This window comes from Aethalodelphis obliquidens, unplaced genomic scaffold (genome assembly GCF_003676395.1).
Source record: "Aethalodelphis obliquidens isolate GAN/ISIS:26980383/991018 unplaced genomic scaffold, ASM367639v1 scaffold26, whole genome shotgun sequence".
Taxonomy (NCBI): domain Eukaryota; kingdom Metazoa; phylum Chordata; class Mammalia; order Artiodactyla; family Delphinidae; genus Aethalodelphis; species Aethalodelphis obliquidens.
This window is the reverse complement of record NW_020837970.1, coordinates 2,155,717-2,180,251: the sequence shown is the minus strand read 5'-3', so window position 1 is coordinate 2,180,251 and position 24,535 is coordinate 2,155,717. Positions and strand designations below refer to the sequence as shown.

The 24,535-nt window shown below is 36.5% G+C and overlaps 1 protein-coding gene and 1 pseudogene across 1 annotated transcript in view; one reads left to right on the top strand and one right to left on the bottom strand.

Moving 5' to 3' along the window:
* The window catches only part of LOC113629025 (protein unc-13 homolog C), a 340,801-nt gene that overhangs the window by 92,069 nt on the left and 224,197 nt on the right, over positions 1–24,535 (bottom strand). The gene's annotated exons all lie outside the window — the stretch shown is intronic.
* Positions 308–3,513, top strand: LOC113629342 (protein phosphatase 1 regulatory subunit 14B pseudogene; annotated as a pseudogene).

Below are 24,535 nucleotides of genomic sequence, written 5' to 3'. Positions count from 1 at the left end.
TTCATAGCACCACTTTAATAGTCTAAAATTGGAAACTACCCAAATATACCTCAATAGTAAAATGAATAAATAAATAGTGGTATATTTGTACACTGGAACATAATACTGTAATGAGAATGAACAGACTATGTGGGTAATATCTCAAAAAAATAATGTTCAATGAAAGAATCCCAGCACAAAATAGAACGTATTCTATGGTTTGATGTAAATGAAGCTCCACAACAGGCAAAAGTATTATATCATGTTAGAAGTCAAAATAGTGAGTAATTTTATCAGAGGCATTAGGTAGTGACTGGAAAGGAACATGATGGGGACTTCTGAGGTTCTGTTAACAGGTAAGTGCACTGTGTATAAATCTATCCAGCTGGACACCTATTATTTGCACAATTTCTCTATGCATGTTATAGTTCAATAAAATGTGTACTCAGTAAAAATATACCTCATCCTTTAGGCATTGGTCATTGATTGAAGGTACTTCATGTACTGGAGGATTTATGAACATATAAATTACATGATGTCAATTGCACTATATCTAGGCCAACACTTTTCAGAATAGACAGAGTATGAAAAACACAGCATCTTGGTATTTTCCCCCTTCTTTATTGAACTTACCATCAATAAAATTCCCACCTGAAAGTTAAAAATACTAGTCAAATATTTTGTTTACATTTGCAATACTACCTTTATATAATCAATCGCTCATATTCATTTACCTAAATTTTTCATTGTGTCAGCTAACAAATTTTTATGTGAAAATTAAGACAAAGAGAATCAATATATGTAGGGAACTATTTAAGCACAGACTTATTCTTTTCTCTTTCCCTTTTTATTTATTCATACTACATTGTAATTTAACTTAATTCAACAAGTATTATTGATTGTGATGTGCAAGCCACATATTGTGCTATGGGAATACAAAAGAAGCCTAGGATATAATCCCCACATTTAAGCAAAAGTATAGAAAAACTCATGTCTTTGGGGTTAGATGGATGCACTGGAGGAAAGATTTGAGACAGCAAGGGAGACAGAGACATGAATTTTTGTCTTGAATCCATCACTTACTGCCCTGTCAACTTGGGCAAACCATTTTACTCCTAGAAGGCTCAGTTTCCTCTTGTGTAAAATGGGACTGTAACTCTATCCCCCTTTCAGGTTGTTTTGTGAAAACTCAGTGAGATAACACTGTATAAATGTGCCATCACTGAAATATACTTTATAAATGGCAGTAATTGTAACAATTAATTGTAGTTGTAACAAGAACTACCATATTAAAAGGCTATTACAGTAACTTGGTTAAAAAGGATTAGACACAGAAAATGACATTGTTTAGCCAATTTTTCATCTCTATTATTCAGAAATAGTGAATTGTACAATACTTTATTTTGATATAATGTAAAAATTACAGAAAGGTTGCAAGACTAGTACAATGAACTCCCATATATTCTTTACTCAGACTCAACAATGGTCAATATTTTGCCAAATTTGCATTATGTCTCTATTTCATATATATTTAATATATATACACATACATATCTAGATGTATAAAAATATATAATTATTTTTATGAAATATGGTAAGGGAAATATCCATTGATTTCTATGTTCTTGAATATTTATATGTATTGAATTTTGTCAAATAACTTTTCAGCATCCATGGAGACTATCATCTGCTTTTTCTTCTTATGCCTATTAATATGTTATATATTAGTGGATTTCCCAATAATAAACTAGCCTTTTGTCTTAGTCTGTTTGGGATGCTATAACCAAATGCCATAGACTAGGTGGCTTATAAGCAACAAACATGTACTTCTCACAGTTCTAGATCTAGGAAGTCCAAGGTCAAGCCTCCAGGATGGTCATGTTCTGGTGGAGGCCCTTTTGGTCTTGCAGAATGTGACTTCTTTTATCTTCACAGTGTGGAAGGGGCTTGGTAGTTTTTCTGGGGCTTTTTAAAAGAAGATCCTAATCACTTTATGACTAGAGACCCTGAAGATATCTCCGTTATCTTTAAGATCCAATAAATTTACCAGCATCTGTTTCAAAGTTGACAATTCCAAGTTGATTTTCTAGTATTAAGTCAGCCTTGTCAGTTTGTACCTGGAAGTCTTTTATTTCTATAAAATTTTCTTTTATTACAGTTTTAAACATAAATTCTATTGCTTTCTTTTGTTTTTCCTTCTCCAGGGACTCTATTTCCACATATTAGATTTTCTTTACTTATCTTCCATTTCAACAACTGTCTCTGACTCTCTTTACTTCTTTGGAAACTCCAATTACACATATAAGAAATTATCACTTGCTAGTATTAGTCCATGCTGACCTCTCACTCAGCTCGGGAGTCATACTAATGATTCCTTGTATTTTCTTATTAACTCTTACTCTAATCAAGCTATAATGTGGAGACTCCCCCCTTTTTTTTATTATCATGTTAACCCTAGTTTTTACATCAGTGTTTGTAAAAACTAGGAGCTCAAAAAACTTTGAATAAATGAATTGGAATTAATCATTCAAGGGCTAAAAGGATTGGCTAAATAACTATGGAGACCACTACATATAAATAATTATCTTATGATGTATTCTTGGTGACTGAATATATATATATAGGATAATCTGAGGATGAGTGGAGTCACAAAATAGTACAGTTCATTTGAAATCTGGGAATTTACCCTGTTCTCTTCACTGTCTCATTAGTTATCATTTGTTTTTTGGTTCATTTATTGCTTCTTTCAAGCTGAAGTACCTCACAGACTTATTCCAAAAGCAGATAACAATAGCATCAATACATATTGCATGACACTGAATGCTGCTACCAGATAAGTAATATCAATTTAATATACAGAAAAAATTCTAGGGATTGGCGAGGTGGGGGCGGGGTGTGGCCAGGCCAGCTCTGGGGACGCCACATGCTGCATCTGCCCCCAGGCACGCCCGCCGCCGCTGCCCTTGCTGCGGAGCCACGAGGAGCCCTGTGGAGCTGAGCTCACGAGCTAACCCTAGCCAGGGGCCTGGAGCCAGCCGGCAGGCATCCTGGAGGCAGCAGCACAAGGAGGAGCCTGACGCACATACTTGGCCCTGTGGGGGGTGCGGCGTTGGTGGCTCCGGCCCCTGGACCAGGGAGTGGTGGCCCAGGACCCCGCATCTACTTTCAGAGCCATCCTGGGGCTGCAGGCAAGGGCCCAGGTGGCACAGACGATGAGGGACCAGTGAGGCGCCAAGGGAAGGTCACAGTCAAGTACAACCGCAAGGAGCTACGGAAGCGCCTCAACCTGGAGGAGTGGATCCTGCAGCAGATCACTCACCTCTACAACTGCCAGGAAGAGGAGATCCTGGAGCTGGAAATTGATGTGGATGAACTCCTGGACATGGAGAGTGATGAATGACACCCGAGCTGCCAGGGTCAAGGAGCTGCTGGTTGACTGTTACAAACCCACTGAGGCCTTCAGCTCTGGCCAGCTGAGCAAGATCTGGGGCATGCAGAAGCTGAGCACACCCCAGAAGAAGTAAGGGTCCTCAACCCAGGTGAACCATGGCTCCCACAGGACAATTGCTGACCCCCAACCTCGTAGCAACAGCAATACCAGGGGAGCCCTGTGGCCAGGCCTGGTGCCATGAGCAGGGCTCCCCATGCCCCTGGCCCAGGGGCCTCTTCCCTGCACCCTCAGTTTTCCATTTTTTGGGTTTTATTATTATTAAACTGATGGGACTTTTTGTGCTTTTATATTGACTGTGGTGCAGGCCCTTTAGCAGAGCTAGGATATGCCTTTGATGCAGTTAAAAAAAAATTCTACTGTATATATAGCAAATCAGCTTCCATTATCCTTGGAGCTAGACAATAAATGAAAATTTTAGTGAAGCATGTTATTATAGAAGTTTTAAGATATAGAGAAAAATCAGTGTGTGAAGACCTCTGAAGTTGTTTATCCTTTAAAAAGCACTCCATTTGTGAGTTCTTAATACCTTTTCATCAGTCAGGAAAATAGTGAATAAAGTTGCATTTCTCTTAGTGTTACATTAATTTAACTCTCATTTTCTACCAAAAAATCCAACAAATTTATCTGAAGCAGTACTGCCTATATGTGTGGGGTTGCTGTTGAGAAACTAAGCTGTTCAAATGAAGTCAAGTAAAAGGCTTTTAAACTTAAGACCTGTCTTTTTCCTTGTACTAACTATAGCCACTATAAAGTTTAAAAAATATTTAACTCATATACAATACATTTTGGTCCTTTAGAAGAATCAATTAAATCCAAATAAAAATATATCAATCTGACACTTTATCTACACAGTTAATTGATTACTAAATATATACTAATTGTAATGTTTATTTTTAAGAATGGGAAGATTTATTAATACTTCACTAAAATATCAATATAAAATAATTGGACCTGCCTCTGCAGCAGACCCTCCAACACTAACACAGAATAGGCTTTTGTTTCCCCTGGCTGCTTTCACTAAGGCATGACCCACAGGAGTCTCCTCTCAATGTCCAGAGATAGCCTCATCCACCAGAGGGCAGACAGCAGAAGCAAAAAGAACTACAATCCTGCAGCCTGTGGAAAGAAAACCACATTCAAAGAAAGAAAGACAAAATGAAAGGCAGAGGACTATGCACCAGATGAAGGGACAATATAAAACACCAGAAAAACAACTAAATGAAGTGGACATAGGCAACCTTCCAGAGAAAGAATTCAGAATAATGATAGTGAAGATGATTCAGGACCTTGGAAAAAAAAATGGAGGCAAAGATTAAGAAGATGCAAGACATGTTTAACAAAGACCTAGAAGAATTAAACAACAAACAAACAGAGATGAACGATAGAAAAACTGAAATGGAAAATACACTAGAAGTAATCAATAGCAGAATAACTGAGGCAGAAGAACGGATAAGTGACCTGGAAGACAGAATGGTGGAAATCACTAGCACAGAACAGAATAAAGAAAAAAGAATGAAAAGAAATGAAAACACCCTAAGAGACCTCTGGGACAACATAAAACGAACCAACATTTGCATCATAGGGGTCCCAGAAGGAGAAGAGAGAAAGGACCTGATAAAATATTTGAAGAGATTATAGTCAAAAACTTCCCTAACATGAGAGAGTAAATAGCCACCCAAGTCAAGGAAGGGCAGAGTCCCAGCCACAATAAGCCCAAGGAGAAACATGCCGAGACACACAGTAATCAAACTGACAAGAATTAAAGACAAAGTAAAATTATTAAAAGCCAAAAGGGAACAACAACAAACAACATACAAGGGAACTCCCATAAGTTAACAGCTGATTTCTCAGCAGAAACTCTACAAGCCAGAAGGAGGTTGCACGATATACTTAAAGTGATGAAAGGGAAGAATCTACAACCAAGATTACTCTACTCAGCAAGGATCTCATTCAGATTCAATGGAGAAGTTAAAAGCTTTACAGACAAGCAAAACTAAGAGATTTCAGCACCACCAAACCAGCTCTACAACAAATGCTAAAGGAACTTCTCTAAATGGGAAACACAAGAGAACAAAAGGACCTACAAAAACAAACCCAAAACAATTAAGAAAATGGCAATCGGAACATACATAACGATAATCACTTAAATGTGAATGGACTAAATGCTCCAAACAAAAGACACAGGCTCACTGAATGGATACAATAACAAGACCCATACATATGCTGTCTACAAGAGATCCACTTCAGACCTATGGACACATACAGACTGAAAGTGAGGGGGTGGAAAAAGATATTCCGTGCAAAAGGAAAGCAAAAGTAAGCTGGAGTAGCAATACTCATTATCAGATAAAATAGACCTTAAAATAAAGAACGTTACAAGAGACAAGGAAGAACACTCCATAATGATCAAGGGATTAATCCATAAAGAAGATACAATAATTATAAATATATATGCACCCAACATAGGAGCAGCTCAATACATAAGGCAACTGCTAACAGCTAAAAGAGGAAATCGAAAGTAACACAATAATAGTGGGGGACTTTAACACCTCACTTACACCAATGGACAGATCACCCACACAGAAAATTAAGGAAACACAAGCTTTAAATGACACAATAGACCAGATAGATTTAATTGATACTTATAGGACATTCCATCCAAAAACAGCAGATTAACTTTCTTCTCAAGTGCACACAGAACAGTCTCCATGACAGATCACATCTTGGGTCACAAATCAAGCCTCGGTAAATTTAAGAAAATTGAAATCATATCAAGCATCTTTTCTGACCACAACGCTATGAGATTAGAATTACAGGGAAAAGAAAACGTGAAAAACATAAACACATACAGGCTAAACAATATGTTACTAAATAACTAAGAGATCACTAAAGAGGAAATAAAAAAATACCTAGAAACAAATGACAATGAAAACATTATGATCCAAAACCTATGGGATGCAGCAAAAGCAGTTCTAAGAGGGAAGTTTATAGCAATACAATCCTACCACAAGAAACAAGAAAAATCTCAAATAAGCAATCTAACCTTACACCTAAAGGAGCTAGAGAAAGAAGAACAAATAAAATGCAAAGTTAGTAGAAGAAAAGAAATCATAAATATCAGAGCAGAAATAAATGAAATAGAAACAAAGAAAACAATAGCAAAGCTCAATAAAATTAAAGGGTGCTTTTTTGAGAAGATAAACAAAATTGATAAACCTTTAGCCAGACTCATCAAGAAAAAGAGGCAGAGGACTCAAAGCAATAAAATTAGGAATGAAAAAGGAGAAGTTACAACGGACACTGCAGAAAAAAGCATCATAAGAGGCTATTACAAGCAACTCTATGCCAATGAAATGGACAACCTGGAAGAAATGGAGGAATTCTTAAAAAGGTATAACCTTCCAAGACTGAACCAGGAAGAAATAGAAAATATGAAAAGATCAATCACAAGTAATGAAATAGAAACTGTGATTAAAAATCTTCCAAAAAACAAAAGTCCAGGACCAGATGGCTTCACAGGTGAATTCTATCAAACATTTAGAGAAGAGCTAACACCCATCCTTCTCAAATTTTTCCAAAAATTGCAGAGGAAGGAACACTCCCAAACTCATTCTATGAGGCCACCAGACACCAAAAACAGACAAAGATACTACAAAAAAGGAAAATTACAGACCACTATCACTGGTAAATATAGATGCAAAAATCCTCAACAAAATACTAGCAAACAGAATCTAACAAACATTAAAAGGAACATACACCATGATCAAGTGGGATTTATCCAAGGGATGCAAGGATTTTTCAGTATACGCAAATCAACTAATGTGATAAACCATATTAACAAACTGAAGAATAAATCCATATGATCATCTCAATAGATGCAGAAAAGACTTCTGACAAAATTCAACACCCATTTATGATGAAAACTCTCCAGAAAGTGGGCATAGAGGGAACCTATGTAAAATAATAAAGTCCATATACCACAAACCCACAGCAAACATTATTCTCAATGGTGAAAAACTGAAAGCATTCCTCTAAGATCAGGAACAAGACAAGGATGTCCACTCTCACCACTATTATTCAACATAGTTTTGGAAGTCCTAGCCACAGCAATCAGAGAAGAAAAAGAAATAAAAGGAATACAAATTGGAAAAGAAGAGGTAAAACTGTCACTGTTTGCAGATGACATGACAGTATACATAGAGAAACTTAAAGATGCTAACAGAAAACTACTAGAGCTAATCACTGAATTTGGTAAAGTAGCAGGATACAAAATTAATGCACAGAACTCTCCTGTATTCCTATACACTAATGATGAAAAATCTGAAAGAGAAGTTAAGGAAACACTCCGATTTACCATTGCAACAAAAAGAATAAAATACCTAGGAATAAACCTAAGGAGACAAAAGATCTGTATGCAGAAAACTATAAGACATTGATGAAAGAAATTAAAGATGATACAAACAGATGGAGAAATAAATATACCATGTTCTTGGATTGGAAGAATCAACATTGTGAAAATGACTATACTACCCAAAGCAATCTACAGATTCAATGCAATCCCTATCAAACTACCACTGGCATTTTTCACAGAACTAGAACAAAATATTTCACAATTTGTATGGAAACACAAAAGAGCCCAAATAGCAAAAGCAATCTTGAGAAAGAAAAACAGAGCTGGAGGAATCAGGCTCCCTCGGATTCCAGACTATACTACAAAGCTACAGTAATGAAGACAGTACGGTACTGGCACAAAAACAGAAATATAGATCAATGGAACAGGATAGAAAGTCCAGAGATAAACCCACACACATATGGTCACCTTATCTTTGAGAAAGAAGGCAAGAATATACAACAGAGAAAAGACAGCCTCTTCAATATGTGGTGCTACGAAAACTGGACATCTACATGTAAAAGAGTGAAATTAGAACACTCCCTAATACCATACACAAAAATAAACTCAAAGTTGATTAAACACCTCTTAGAGGAAAACATAGGAAGAAAACTCTTTGACATAAATCACAGCAAGATCTTTTTTGACCCACCTCCTAGAGAAATGAAAATAAAAATAAACAAATGGGACCTAATGAAACTTAAAAGCTTTTGTACAGCATAGGAACTATAAACAAGACGAAAAGACAACCTTCAGAATGGGAGAAAATATTTGCAAACGAATCAATGGACAAAGGATTAATCTCCAAAATATATAAACAGCTCATGCAGCTTAATATTAAAAAAACAAACAACCCGATCAAAAAATGGCCAGAAGACCTAAATGGACATTTCTCCAACGAAGACATACAAATGGCCAAGAGGCACATTAAATACAAGTCAAAACTACAATGAGGTATCACCTCACATCAGTTAGAATTTGCATGATTAGAAAATCTACAACAATAAATGCTGGAGAGGGCATTGAGAAAAGGGAACCCTCTTGCACTGTTGGTGGGAATGTAAACTGATACAGCCACTATGGAGAACAGTATTGAGGTTCCTTAAAAAACTAAAAATAGAACTACCATATGACCCAGCAATCCCACTGATGGGCATATACCCAGAGAAAACCATAATTCAAAAAGACACATTCACCCCAATGTTCATTCCAGCACTATTTACAATAGTCAGGTCATGGAAGCTACCTAAATGCTTATCGACAGATGAATGGATAAAGATGTGGTACACATATACAATAGAATATTACTTAGCCATAAAAAGGAACGAAATTGGGTCATTTGTAGAGATGTGGATGGACCTAGAGAATGTCATACAAAGAAGTCAGAGAAAAACAAATTTCCGAATATCGTATATTAACGCAGACATGTGGAATCTAGAAAAATGGTACAGATGAAGCAGTTTGCAAGGCAGAAATAGAGACACAGATGCATAGAACAAACGTATGGACAGCAAGGGGGGAAAGCCGGGGTGGGGGGGTTGTAGTGGGATGAATTGGGAGATTGGAATTGACATATACACTAATATGTATAAAATAGATAACTAATAAAAAAAATTCGGAAAGCACTTGCAAGGCAGTTTACATCTCAGAGGGAATTTCTCTATTCCAGGAAGATTTCTTTCAAGTAGCTAATAAAAGGTGAACACATCAGCAGAAAAATGGTCAAACTCATGAATGGAAAAGGAAATACAAATGACTAGACAGGAAAAGATGATCAACTGTACTTGTTGTTAGAAAAGGAAAATCCAATCCCAAGATAATTTCACCCAGGAGATTGATAACAATTAAGCATATTGATAATACCTGGTATTGGCAAGATATGGAGAAGCAGACACTTTCAAAACCATTAACAGAAATCTTTAATGATACAACCTTACTGGAAATTATTATCAATACTGGAATTACATTTCTTAGCCCACTGCTTTTTTCTCTTCGCAATCACTACTGTCTTCATTTTTTGTGACCTTGATAACTATGTAGATGACCTAGTTAGTGTCTTGGTTCTCAGCTCTGAGCTCCACTCTCCCTTGGGTTTGTCCTCCCTCCCACAACAGCCATCCCTTTCTATGGTCTGACCTTAGATCATGTCGGTACCAACAAGCGCACTCACTCTAAATCTCAATTTTTAGCATTCTGCTCTTTGAAAGGCATCGTGCTCTTTGACTACTACTTTACCTCTCTCCTTCTTATATCCACTGAGACCCACATTTTCTCTCTAAATGACCTCATTCATAACTTTACTTTCTCTTTAACTACCTTAGAGTCTACGGTCCATGACTGTAATCTCTTTTTTTATATATACCCTCAAATACTTGGCGTCTCCCTTTGTCATACTCTCCTGGCCAAGGACAAACCTGTGTAAAACCAATTCCTTATCTCTTCTGTGTCTGTATCCTAGTGTCTCAACAGGACTGGAAAAAACATCACCATGCTGGCTGTTGTTATCTAAAATAATGGCCACAAATGTCAAAAGGGCCTTCCATATGGACAGCCGTCTCCACAGTTCACTAAGCACTTGGTCCCTATGCTCTGAGAGTATTATTTTATATTCCTGTTTTTCTCTTTCCATAAACATACAAGAACCCTTGTCCTCTCTTCACTCTTAGCAGATCACTGAGATTCCACTACCACATTTACCATTTTGCCTCCTAAAGCCATGTACTTTTCCTCTCCTCTTGCTACTATGCCTGAACTACCTCTACTACTACCTAAAGCTAAGCAGTCCACTTTGTGTACTGAATAATAGCCAACTTCTCCCACTCAAAGACTTGGCTGTTGCAATCATGTACTATCTCTTCTGCATCATAAATTTTTCCTCTGTGCAACTGAATTATTCCCATAACCACAAAAACATATGACATATTTCTATTATAAAATGGATTTTTAACACTAAAATGAAGACCAAAGGGATCAAAGAATTAACATACATACAGAAATAACATTAGAAACTAACAACATATTTTGCTGGATAACATTGAAACTAAAAGAAACCATAAAGATAGATCCTATGATATTAAAAAAACCTTATAACAAAAATAATGCAATTTAAATGGAATCCATCCTGAAAAAAATATATGCAGCAATAGTTTTAAAAATTAAAAGCTATATTGTATAAAGAAGCCATACAGATTAAAAATTAAAATAGTATTCATTGAATTAAAGACCAATATTTCAAGGGCAGGGACATGCATTAAAAAAAAACAAGTAAAATGAGTTAACAAACATACGAAAAAATGTTCAATTCCTTAGTTATGAAAGAAATTCAAAGTATAAACACATAACGAGGTACTACTTTATTAAAACAGCAAACTTAAAGTCTTTCCAATATTCTATTCTGTTGAAGGTGGGCTGAAACAAGCATAGCCATCCCCTGGTGACAGTGCACACTGGTGAAAACTTCAGTACATGATTTGGTAACACATTTCAAGAAATATACACAGTATTAATCATACTGTTGATATTCAATGATTCTACTGGGAATTTGCCCCAAGGATGTAAACAAAATGAGGAAAAATCATAATACAAGAACATTTTCATTGTAGCGTTATTCATTGTAATTTAAAGAATGCTATTAACCTGATTAACCAAAAATAGAGAGTTGGTTAAAAAGCTGAGGTTTACGGATGTGGTGAAATATTATGTAACTACTGAAAAGATTCTGAAACTCTATCAATATGCCAAAATTCATAAAACATGAAAAAATACAGAAGTGCATTTATACTATTATTACAGTTATACAAAATTCTGTGTGCATATGTAGCAGTAGAAAATGGAGAAGAAGGATCATGGCTAACTTAAAAATCTATTTCTGTTATGATTATTGAACAATAAAACATAAGTTAAATAAATTCAAAATTACCAACAAAGGAACCATTTTTCTTGCATCGTGAAGCAGAGAATTATTGTTTCTATTTTATATTTTAATTGAAGCTTTAGATTACCCAGTCTAATGAAAACTGGCAAAGGCACTGGCTTCTGACTTCTCCTTTGGGAACAGTAATATACCTACACATAAATGGCATTCATAAAGAATTAAGTAGCTATTCAATGCAAAGACGTTGGACATAATATTGTTATTAATGGAATCTTACCAACATATTTTATATTTAGAACAATTCCATGTAGAAGAGAGGGAGAGGGAGAGAGGGAGGATAAGAGAGGGAGAGAGGGAGGGATGAAGAGACAGAGGGGGAGAGAGGGAGAGAGAATTTTAGACAGACCTTATGCAGCAGGAGAGAGGCAATTTGAGAAGCTTCGCATCTAGGAAGGAATCCATAGGGAAGATGATCTTGTCTTGTACTAGTGAAGTTGTGAGTGGGTTTGAGAAGAAGGGAGAAAAGAGGAGGACACTTAAAAGTAGACTGTTGGAGCTTTGACCCTGCAGAAGAGGAGTAAGGAAGAGTGGAGCACTTAGTCTGATCTGAGGATGTGAGTGGGGTTCCTGGGCTCAGAGTGACGCTGTCAAGTACAGCAGAGGAAGAACAGCTTTGGAAAAAGGATGAATTATTGATTTCACTTTGGGATTCTAGAGATATTTCTCCACCACCAACCCTCTAGAGAGGCTAATTGTAAGTCACAGATACATAGATCAAAGCAGTTCAAAAGGCAGAGAAATTGTACCTAAATACAAACATGAACCGTGGATCCACGTGGATCATGTGCCTTTAAGGCAAGGGTATATGCATTAAGATATATTCTACTTAGCATTTTAGCATTGAGGAGATTCTGAGTATATGAATCCAGGAATTCACTCAGAAAGAGGATGCCTCACATTGACTAGCGTAGAGGGGTGAGCCATACTTAAATCTACATTTTAAAAATGTGCATGCTTATAATCGGTGAGCACAAAGCCTTGGAAAAAAGGGAACTGAAGGTTTAAAATATAACTCTTTTGTAGACACAGCACTTTCTACTAGAAGAAAAGGCAGCAGATGGGCATCTTTATATTGTGATCCCCTTTCCATCCATATTTTAGTAGAAGAATCAGGGCCATTAGGAGACACTCATAGGAAAATCAATTGAATTTGTAAGGATTTAATCACAAACTTTATGAGGCTTAGAATTTACTGTAGGATCATAGCTGCTGGTTCAGTAATTTGACCTGAAAATCTCACCTGGTCTGGGCCAAAAATGTGGCCCTTTTTCTTCTTTTTACTGAGAAAGCCTATAGGCTTTCCTTACATGTAAACCCCATCATATACTTTGCTAAGCTGATGATTGCTTGGGATCTATTTACCTTATTTCTACTTATAAACACACTCACCCCTGCTAACTAGACAAATTTCTGAGTTTTAGATAGTCAAAGAACATAAGATAAAAGATGTAAGGACATAGGAGTAATTACTTTATTGTATACCCAAATTGTAGCAATACTTAAACATAGTCAAAAACCATTTTTAATTTCATGGGTTTCAAGTGATGATTTTAATCATTATCCTATAAATGTATAATACAAACTATACTGGACAGATTCTGGAGAAGGTGGTTTACGCACCTCAGCTGTGTCCTAACCACCTGTGTGACCTTGAGCAATCGTTTGATGTTCCTTGTTACCAGTGTTCTTGTTTACAACCGGACAGAGTTGGACTAACTGACCTCCCTCTGGTAGGTCTTAAATTCCAACTCGCCTGATTCTCCTCATAAAAGATTCCCTATCACTCAACTTCCTCCATGGCCTGACTTTTGGGAAAATGGCCCAACTCTGAAGATGTAACATATGGGAGCCTGGAAAATAAACAAACTATATGGATCTGGGGAAGGGAAGGGCTGTAATGTGAACAATCAAATCAATCATAAATGAGACTCAGATTTTTATGATAAAAATACCAAATGTTTGAGTATTAAAACTTTTATAAATTTTGGAGCATCTCTTGACTGAGTTTCTTTGCAGCTTATGTAATAGATGCAGCAACAATATTTAGCTGCTGTTGAATATGTATGTCAAGCTTGCCAGCTGGAAATTATTTCGTGACTAAAATATCACACATAGAATCAAAGAGCTAAAGATGGACATGCATTTCCTCTTTTGGAACCTTCTGGGGACTTGCCAACATAGAAAATAGTTGAGGCTCAGTGGTAACTACTGAGAGCAATTATCCAAAAAGAAACTCATTTTACCATGGGGAAGAAGCATGTTTGTTACCATACACACCCAACTGGTGAACACATCCACACATAAGCCAAATACTCTCACTGCAGGCAGCCAACAGAGAAATGTAAATTCTAAATTTCACAAGCTATAGACTTATAGGGTTAGTAATGATATTTAAAATCAGTAGTTGAAAAGATTTTGCAATACATTTACTGGTTTTAAATTTTTTCATTATAACAGGTCTTTCCATCCCTTTTCAACTGGTTAACTCCTGCCTGTTCTTGAGATGTCAGCTGTAAAATAACTTCCTTAGGGAATACTTTTCTGAATTGCCTGACAAAATAAAATGTCCCTCTCAGCTGTTCTAATAGCACAATATACTTATCTTTTATAGCAGATATCACAGTTACTTTTACCTAAATAAGCATGAACATTTGATCAATACCTGTCTTCTTGACAAGACTCCTGCTCCATAAGGGCAGAGATTCTCTCTTTTTGATCCCAAGTACCTACCAGAGTGCCTGACACAGAATAGACATTTCAATATTAGCTCACTAACAAGGATGTATTGTACAACACAAGAATATAGCCAGTATTATGTAGTAACTATTAATGGAATACAACCTTTAAAATTTGTGAGTCACTATGTTGTTTACCTGTAACTTGTATAATACTGTACATCAACTATACTTCAATTAAAAAATAATATTAGCTTAGTTAGTGGTCAAATAAATGAGTAACATTTTTTTGTGGATGTAAGGAATGCATTTAAATAAAAATTATAGGTCAATTCACATCTTAAGAATATTTTTGCAGTAGCCTTCCTTTAATGATCTTACCAAATGACTATTTGGTACTTCCTGGGATTACAGATATGGAGTCCACATAATCTGGATTCTCTAAGACTGTTCCAGTTTCAAATATGTTGTTCCATTTTATATGGAAATACTCTCCTACTTGTCAGACTACCTGTCCTGTTATTTTGTTAAGAAGAAATTGTAAATGTAACTACAGGATATTCTGAATTCCAGAAAATGCTACTTTACTAGAGAAAGTAATTTGCATAATATAAAACCAACAGTCTTCAAAACTACTTTCTCAGCTGAAATCAATTCATATTATATAGACTGCAGCACATATTTTAAATAGATCTGTTTTACAGAATGTGGATATTACAAGGATGGTGAGACAAAAATTCATTTCATCAAACTTTGAAGTTTAAATAAAAGAGTTTAAAATAAATAAAACCAGATGGATGTATATTAGTGGCACATCCTGACAAAATATGATAATGCATACTTGACACTCTATTAGATATTCTAAATATTCAAACATTATAGAAAGAGGAAGTAGTTCTAGGTAAATTCTGAGAACCTGTATAAAGATAGAGGACAAATATTGGAAAAGTATTGTGATTCAGAGAAGTAAAATTGGTAGAGGTGGCCTTTCAATACAGTTATACAATATTCAAGGAGATCTGAAATTTTAAAATTTTAATTGTGTATTCTGGAAATTTTGCTCATGTTATAAAGCTGAATGGAATCAGCTTTATACATTACTTTTCTTGAATATGTAATTTAACGAAACCACACAGTCACCAAAACAAATCCCCAAATCTGATACTCTCTTTGCAAAAATTACTCCTTCTTGAGTAGTGGGTTAAGAAATCACTTTGTTTGCAAGGGCAATGAGAAGCAAAAAAATATTGCTGTTATTGTTTTGGGTGTTATCAACTCCTGTCCAGATTTTCTCTAAAGAGAGTTTGCAGCATGTTTCATGCTACGTGAAATTCCCCATGGAAAGACCTGGATCACTAAGTAGGCAAAATCTGTCCAAACCCACGCACCAACTGTTCTCTCAGTTACACTAGCTATTGAATATAGCTGCCAAGTTCCAGAATCTCTCTGTGGAATAAGCGAATGAAAGACCTCCATTACCCTGCAGGCTCATTCTGCTTCTTGAAATTCCTGAGATAGTATTTAGTGTAGTTATCAATCTCAGGGGCTCAGTCTTCCACGGAGTGCAAAGAAAATGTGATTTCAATTCTCATACAAACAGTTGTATTCGGTTAGTACAAATTTAAGCAAGATACCCCCTTCAAAAGGAATGGCGTATGAAATATGACTTGACAAGTCACTTAACCTCTGTGTACCTCAATTTCTATTAGTATTTAACACTGATTTACCTCATAATATATTGACAAGTTTAACAGCCTAATGAGCAAGTAGCACATTTAAAAATGTTTAAACTTATAAATGAAAGGCAGAATTCAATATGAAAGGAGCATGCAAAGACTCATAAATACAATTTTAAGATTTCTATATTTTATCCCAACTCATCTAAAAACTTTGAAAGCTTATTCCAGTTGGGGTTGGCTACCAAGAACTAACCAAAATATTTAAGATACCATAATTTGAAGAGTTTAAAACTAAATGTAATAATTCTTTATCACCCTAAGTGGAATAAGAGTTGGTAAATCATAACTTTGAAGGGTAGAGTGCACATAGTTTATTTTTCCTTATTCACAAAAAAAGTGAATATAGAATCTGAGACTACCACTCATCAAATATTTCAACTCACTATTAAAGACTGTTTTATGGTTAAATTAAAGATATGCTCGAGTATGAAGCATGCTCTGAAAAATGAAATGATAGTCAATTATACATTTGTTCATAGGTTGATACTCTCAAATTGCCTTATTATTTTTGGTAATAAAGTATTTTGGTGACAAGTGTGCATTTCAGTATATCATATGCCTTCGTTTAACTGTAAAAGATAAAATACCTTAAAATTCAATTTTTATTATCTAAATAAAATCTCTTACATTTCATCCACAACTATATTACTCTTCAGTTTCTGATACTTACTTTTAAGTGACATGACATATTTCTCCTTAGGCAAATAGAAGCAGATTAAAGGAATAGCAAAATGGCAATGCTACCATTACACTGACTTCAAAGTTTCAATATCGATTTCCCATACAGATAAAGAATAAGAATTAGTAGATGAGGGCTTCCTTGGTGGCGCAGTGGTTAGGAATCCACCTGCCAACGCAGGGGACACAGGTTTGAGCCCTGGTCCAGGAAGATCCCACATGCCGCGGAGCAACTAAGCCTGTGCACCACAACTACTGAGCCTGCGCTCTAGAGCCCACAAGCCACAGTTACTGAGCCCACGTGCCACAACTACTGAAGCCCGAATGCCTAGAGCCCGTGCTCCGCAATAAGAGAAGCCACCGCAGTGAGACGCCTGCGTGCTGCAACGAAGACCTAACGCAGCCAGAAATAAATAAAAAATAAAATAAATTTAAAAAAGAATTAGTAGATGATAAAATCAGAAATTAGTGAACGTGGGTAGAATTCAACGAAGGGAAAAACTAATTAAAATTACAAGTACATAAATATTCATAAATAATATTGGTACCTATTCAGAATGGAAATTACCTGTCTGCGCATCTACATGACAGAATCTGACAAAGATAAATGATGCAGATATCGCTAGTTATAGTTAATATATTAAGCCTACATGTAACTTTATGTTTCCATATTTACTTACATGAAAACACATTTTATGGTTCATGAGAAATAACTATTATAATTTGAGAAAAATAATGGACAATGTGTTAAAGTTAAATCTTTGCATTTTTGAAAAGGTAAAAAAATGGCCCACATGGGAAGTTCATAAAAGAATAATCCTTTAACATGTTAGCCTCGAGGTGTCTCTAATTTTCTTTTCAGCCTAAAAAATGAAAACATCTATATGACATTCCTGCTTATAAATCACTTTTTTTTTATAAATCACTTTTTAAAAGAGCATTATTGAGATACAATTTACATAGCACAAAGTTCATCTGTTTAATGTATACAATTCAAAGAGGGTGGGCAGACAGGGTGGGCACCCCTGCTAAGGGTTGCAAGCTTTCTTTTTGCAATGATGAAATGTTCTAAATTTAGATTATGATGATGGTTGCACAACCTTGTAAATATATCAAAGCACTTCAAGCACTATCTCATTTCATGCTACAAAAGCCTTTTAAGAGCCAAGACTCCAGGGAAGGATGGCATTCATATGTAAGAAACTTTAAGAAATTATACAAGACTTGGGAAACATGGGACACAGCAAAAGAAAGGAGGCATAGGAGGGAACAACTGGTAACTGCAAGGCAGCAACCCACCAGGACTTGGTTAACGACCCTTTTATAGTTGCTGGTGGTACTGCAGCAGACAGAACAGAAAGGCCCTGCTTTTATGGAGCTTATATTCTATAGGGGAAATGGACAAATAAGCATGCCTGTGGGTGATAGATTGGGGGTGGATCGATTTTCCTATTTTACAAGGTGGCAAGGCTTTCCTTCCTAGAGACCTGAAGTGGATACTGCAAGCAGAGGGGATAGCACATGCAGAGAACCTGAGGGAGAGATGTGTTTCATATGATTAGGGAAGGGCAAGAAGGTCAGAGTGGCTTACTCAAAGTGAAGGGCTGAGACTGCTGAGTTCAGAGAAAGCCACCAGCTACTGTGTAGGGCCTTGTAGTCCAGGGTAGGGACTCTGGATTTCATTCTGAGTGTGATGAGGGTTATGAGCAGAAGAGTGACATGATTTGATTTTTGTCAGTTCAAAGCAAAGAAACAATAAAGAGATGTTTTCAGAACTGGAGAAATATCTGAGTAAAGATGTTTTAAGGACCCATTGAGTACCAGGCAGAATTAACAATGGAAAAAACTCTTCCACATATTTTCAACATAAGAAATTTCAAGTTAAAAATATCTAGTAAGCACCCAGGCTGAAGCAAAACAGAACAGATTGTGTGCAAAGAAAAAAAATGTCATTCTGGTCTTATATTCCTTTGTTATAACCCTGAACACCACAAGGCAATAGAAAAATGTTTATAGAGTTCTGAAAGAAAACAAGTATGACCTAACAATGACATACTTAGCCACTTAGCCATTCAAGTACAACAGAGAGATATTATCAGACATGCAGGGTCTTAGAATATAAAACCATGTATACTTTCTAGTAAGATTTATAAATATATGCTAGAAAAAAAACTAAATCAAGATCGGGGATGACATTGTTTCAAAAAAAATTCAAGAATAAAAAAATTCAAGAATAAAGCAAAAGTAGGATAAAATGCAATACCACATTTTCACATAAAAAGTATTTTGGTTAATTATAATGTAAAAACTTAAAGGTATAAAAGTATTTGTACGTCAAATTTGAGAAAAACATTTATTCATTCATTGTTTTTTGTGCTTCTCTGTAACTTTCAAATTTCCCATAATTGCTTTTTTCAATCATAAAAATATTACAAATTTTTAATAAAGAAACCATCCTGTCATATCCTCTGGTGTCTAATAAAATGTTATGTTCCACATTTTCTATATATTCTAAGAGGTGAAAAAATAGTTTTTAGATCATAAAATACATAGGTATTTAATTTAGATCTAACTAGTTCAATAGTTTTCAACTCATGTTTCAGCATTGCGTACTCCATTCAATGTTAATATTCATTGGGCACTTATTCATAGGCGCCAGGCAATCTTCTAACCCTCTTGTTTGTAGCATCTTATTTAATCCTCACAATAATATAATTTATCAGACAATGAAATTGAGGCACAGAGTTGATACAAAACTTGCTGGATGTCACATGGATAGTAAGCAGTGGAGATGGATTTTGTACTCATCCTGTGTGATTAAAGCCAGTGTTCTTTGTTACTTAGCACTCTGTGGAAGATATCCTCTGAAATAACACCAACTGATCCCCGCCTTCAGGGGACCCTTGAGTAATCCCCTCCTCTTGAGGGTACATTGGACCTAACGAATGACTACTAATGCATAGAATACAACAGAAATTAGGAGATAACACTTTTGTGGTTGGGTTATAAGAGACTGTGAATTCCACTTGCTATAGACTCACTCACTATTGCTTTTTTGGCTTGAACACTTCGATTAAATACGATGTCATGTTAGAGATGTCCCCTTGGCAAGCAACTGCAAGGGAAGAAGTGAGGCCATCAATCTAACAGCTTTTGAGAAACTGAATTATGCCCACTACCACATTAGAGAGCTTGGAAGAAGATGCTTCATCAGTCGAGCCTTCAGATGAGACCACAGTTTTGAATGACACCTTGATTTCAGCCTTGTAAAAGACCCTCAAATAGAGGTCACAGTTGAACCATGACCAGACTACTGACTGTGGTAGGCAAAATAATGCACCCCTCAAAATGTTCAGTTGGAATTAAGTTTGCTAATAAGATGACTTTAAGATAGGGAAACGATCTTGGATTTCTAGATAGGCTCAACATAATCACTAGGGTACTTAAAGGTAAAAGAGAGAGGCAGAAGGGTCAGTGTCAGAGTGATGCAGTGTAAGACAGACTTGAATAAATACTGCTGGCTTTGAAGATGGAAGGTGGCCACATGCCAAGAAATGTGGGAAGCCTCTAGAAGCTATAAAAGTAAGGAAATGGATCCTACCCTACAACCTCCAGAAAGAAAGGCAGCCCAGCCAACACTTTGATTTATCCCAGAAAGACCCACATCACACTTGAACTACAGAATTGCATGAAATAATCATTGTTTGAAACACCAGTTCTGGGAATATTTTGTTACACAGCAACAGATATCTAATAAACATACTCTGTCACACAGAAGAAGAATCAGCTGCTTTGTAGTCTTTCTGTCTGAACACCCCATGTGCCACCAAAGTAGTCACTAAACTTTTGACCTAGAGTGTCCCATAGAGCACAAAAGCTAGAGCAACTGAGCTAGACTAACTTCTCAGGAGATGTAGAAATTCTTCTCAACAGTATCACTATGAGGAACTACAAATATTGAGAAAAGAATAACCCAATATTATAGGCCTTGTTTGTCTTTGGGTCTTTTAATGCAATCTCACAATGCCAGGTAGTCCTTTAAGATTTTCTTAGGTTGGGTAAGAGATGATTTTTTTTTGGAGAAGTCAAATTTTTTTAAAAATTGAAGTATAGTTGATTTACAATATTATATTAGTTTCATGTGGACAACATAGTGATTCAATATTCTTATACTACATTTAAAGTTATTATAAAATATTGGCTATATTCCCTGTGCTATACAATATATCTTTGTTGCTTATTTATTTTATACGGAGTAGTTTGTTAATCCCTTACTCTCACCTTGTCCCCCCTCCTCCTTCTCCCCAGTGGTAACCACTAGTTTGTTTTCTTTATCTTGAGTCTGTTTCTGTTTTGTTATATTCATTCCTTTGTTCTATTTTTTAGATTCTACATGTAAGTGCTAACATACAGTATTTGTCTTTCTCTGTCTGACTTATTTCAGTAAGCATAATATCCTCCAGGTCCACCCATGTTGTTGGAAATGCTAGAATTTCATTCTTTTTAATGTTTGAGTAATATTTCATGCTGTATATATACCACATCTTCTTATCCATTCATCTGTAGATGGACACTTAGGTTGCTTCCATATCCTGGTTATTGTAAATAATGCTACTATGAACACTGGGATGCATGTGTTTTTTCAAATTACTGTTTTCATTTTCTTTGGATATATATCCAGGAGTGGAATTGCTGGATCATATGATAGTTCTATTTTTAGTTTTCTGAGAAACCTCCATTCTGTCTTCCATAGAGCTACACCAATTTACATTCCCACAAACGATGTACTAGGGTTCCCTTTTCTCTACATCCCTGACAACATTTGTTATTTGTGTTCTTTTTGATTATAGCCACTTTGACAGGTGTGAGATGATATCTCATCATGATTTTGATTTGCATTTCTCTGGTAATTAGCAATGATGAACATCTTTCCATGTGCCTGTTGGCCATCTGTAGGTTTTCTTTGAAAAGTGTCTATTCACATCTTCTGCCCATTTTTTAATTCAGTTGTTTATTTTTTGATATTAAGTTGTATGAGCTGTTTATATAGTTTGGATATTAACCCCTTGTTGGTCATGTCATTTGCAAATACTTTCTCCCATTCCGTAGGTTGTCCCTTTGTTTTATGGTTTCCTTTGCTGTGCAAAACTTTTAATTAGGTCCCGTTTGTTTATTTTTGCTTTTGTTTCCTTTGCCTTAGGAAACAGATCCAAAAAAAAGATTGCTACTATTTACGTCAAAGAGGGTTATGCCTATATTCTCTTCTAGGAGTTACAGAACTATATAAAACTGTAAAGTTCCAGGTCTTACATTTAGGTCGTTAATCCATGTTGAGTTTATCTTTGTATATAATGTGAGGAAATCAAACCTCTGGTTTGATGGTTTCTTTAGTGGCATGCTTGTGTCCCTTTCTCCTAGATTTTGTGTATTTAATGTAGGTTTATGATTTGTGATTACTATGGAGTTCATATATGTTGACCTATAACTATATCTACTTGTTTTAAACTAGTCACTTAAGTTCAAACACATTCTAAAAGATCTATATATTTTTACTCCCCCTCCCAAGTTTTGTGTTTTTGATGTCATAATTTACGTCTTCATGTTTATCTCTTAAGTGTTTATTGTAATTATAGTTAATTTTATGATTTTTTTTTTTTTGTCTTTTCATCTTTGTACTAGCTTACTTAAGTGGTTAATCCACAGCCTTGACTATATATTTGCCTCTACTAGTGGGACTTTTCCTTTCCTATAAATTTTTGCTTTTGTTGTTTAATTTTCTTTTCCGCTTAGAGAAGAAACTTTAACATTTCTTCTAGGGTTGGTTTAATATTGATGAACTCTTTTACGTTTTGCTTGTCTAAGATGTTCTTTACCCATCCTTCAATTCTGAATGATAATCTTACTGGGTAGAGTATCGTAGGTTGCAGGTTTTTCCTTTTTAGCACTTTAAAAGTATCATGCCACCCCCTTCTGGCTTGCAAAGTTTCTGCAGAAAAATCAGCAGATAATCTTACAGGGGTTCCCCTGTATGTGACTCTTTATTTTTCTCTTTCTCTTGCTGCCTTTAGAATTCTCTTTAACTTTTACATTTTAATTACATGTCTTGGTGTGGGTCTCTTTGGATTCATGTTGTTTGGAATTCTCTGTGCATCCTGTACCTAGATTCCTTCTTCAGGCTTGGGAAGTTTTCTATCATAATTTCATCAAATACATTTTGGCCCTTCTTTCTCTCTTTTCCTCCTGGAATCCCTGTGATGTGAAAGTTATTACACTTGATGTTGTCTCAGAGGTCCCTTAAACTGTCCTATTTTTAATTTGTTTTCCTTTTGCTATTCTGACTGGGCGATTTCCATTATTCTATCTTTCAGATCACTTATGCGTCCTTCTGTACCACCTAGTCTGCTCTTAATTCCTTCTGGTGTGTTTTTCATTTCAGTTATTGTATTCTTCAGCTCTGAATGGTTCTTTTTTTATATTTACTAATTCTTTTTAAAAATCATCACTGTGTTCATCTATTCTTTTCCCTAGTTCAGTTAACATTATTACTATTGCTTTGAAACCCTTTATCTGGTAAATTATTTATATCTGTTTCATTAGGTTTTTGCAGGGTTTGTTTTTGTTGTTGTTGTTATTGCTGTTGTTGTTCTTTCATTTAAAACAGATTCCTCTGTCTTCCCGTTTTTCCTTGATTTTCTCTATCTCTATGAAATTAGGTTAAGCAATCATCTATCCCAGTCTCAAAGGAGTGTCCTTGTGTAGGAGTGTTCCTTTGCAGTCTGTGTGTGCCCAGTGGCTCTGGTGGGAGAACTGGACCTGAAATGAGTATGAGTCACATCTTCCCCCAAGGTGTGCTAGCAGCTATCACCTTGGTGGGAGGTGGGGCTGGAGATGGAGTGGCTAGAGCTAGAGCCAGGTGTGAGTCAGGGCTTCTCCTATGCTCAGTGGCCAAAACTGCCTTATCAGGGGTACAGGCAGGTCCCAAGGTGCAGGAACAGAAGCCCTGAGGTTTGGGTTCAAGCTGGTTCTGTTCCCTGTAAGTGTGCTCTCCTCCTTCCCAGCATCAGCACCTTTGCCCCCGAAGGGAGCAACGCTGGAGAGAGAGGGGGCAGAGTAGGTTCTTGGCATGGGTTGGGACCCATGCTTTGGCAGTCCCTGCAGACCAGAGTTCAAGACTGCTTCCAATCTGTCACCTGCATGAGTGCCTTCACCCTGTTCAGATGCAGTGCTGGGTCAGAGCCAGCTCTGTCCCCCATACCTGCACACTCTCCTTGGCAACAACAGCCTTTGCCCTAGTGGGGAGCTGCGCTCTGGAGCAATGGGGGCTGGAAAGGTCCTCAGCGTGGTCAAGGGTGCATGCTGGGGCAGTTTCCAGAAACTGGCCAGGGTCCCAGGCAGTCTCAATCTTCTTCCTCCACCATGCTTCGGCAGCAAGCAAGCGCGTGCATGCTCTTCATGGGTGGACTCCAAGTTTCTCACAGCCCCCATCCCCTCCGCCCCTACTGCCAATCTCACTGATCTTCAAAACCAGCCAAGAGGACTCATCTTCCCAGTGTCAGACCTCACAGCTGGGGTGCCCAGTAAGCGGTTCAAACTGCTCACTCCCCAGGGAGGATCTCCAAGCCTGTGTAAGCATCCCCCTTCTTTGTCCCTTCCTAGGGGTGCAGGTCCTGACCTGATCGCTTTCTTTCC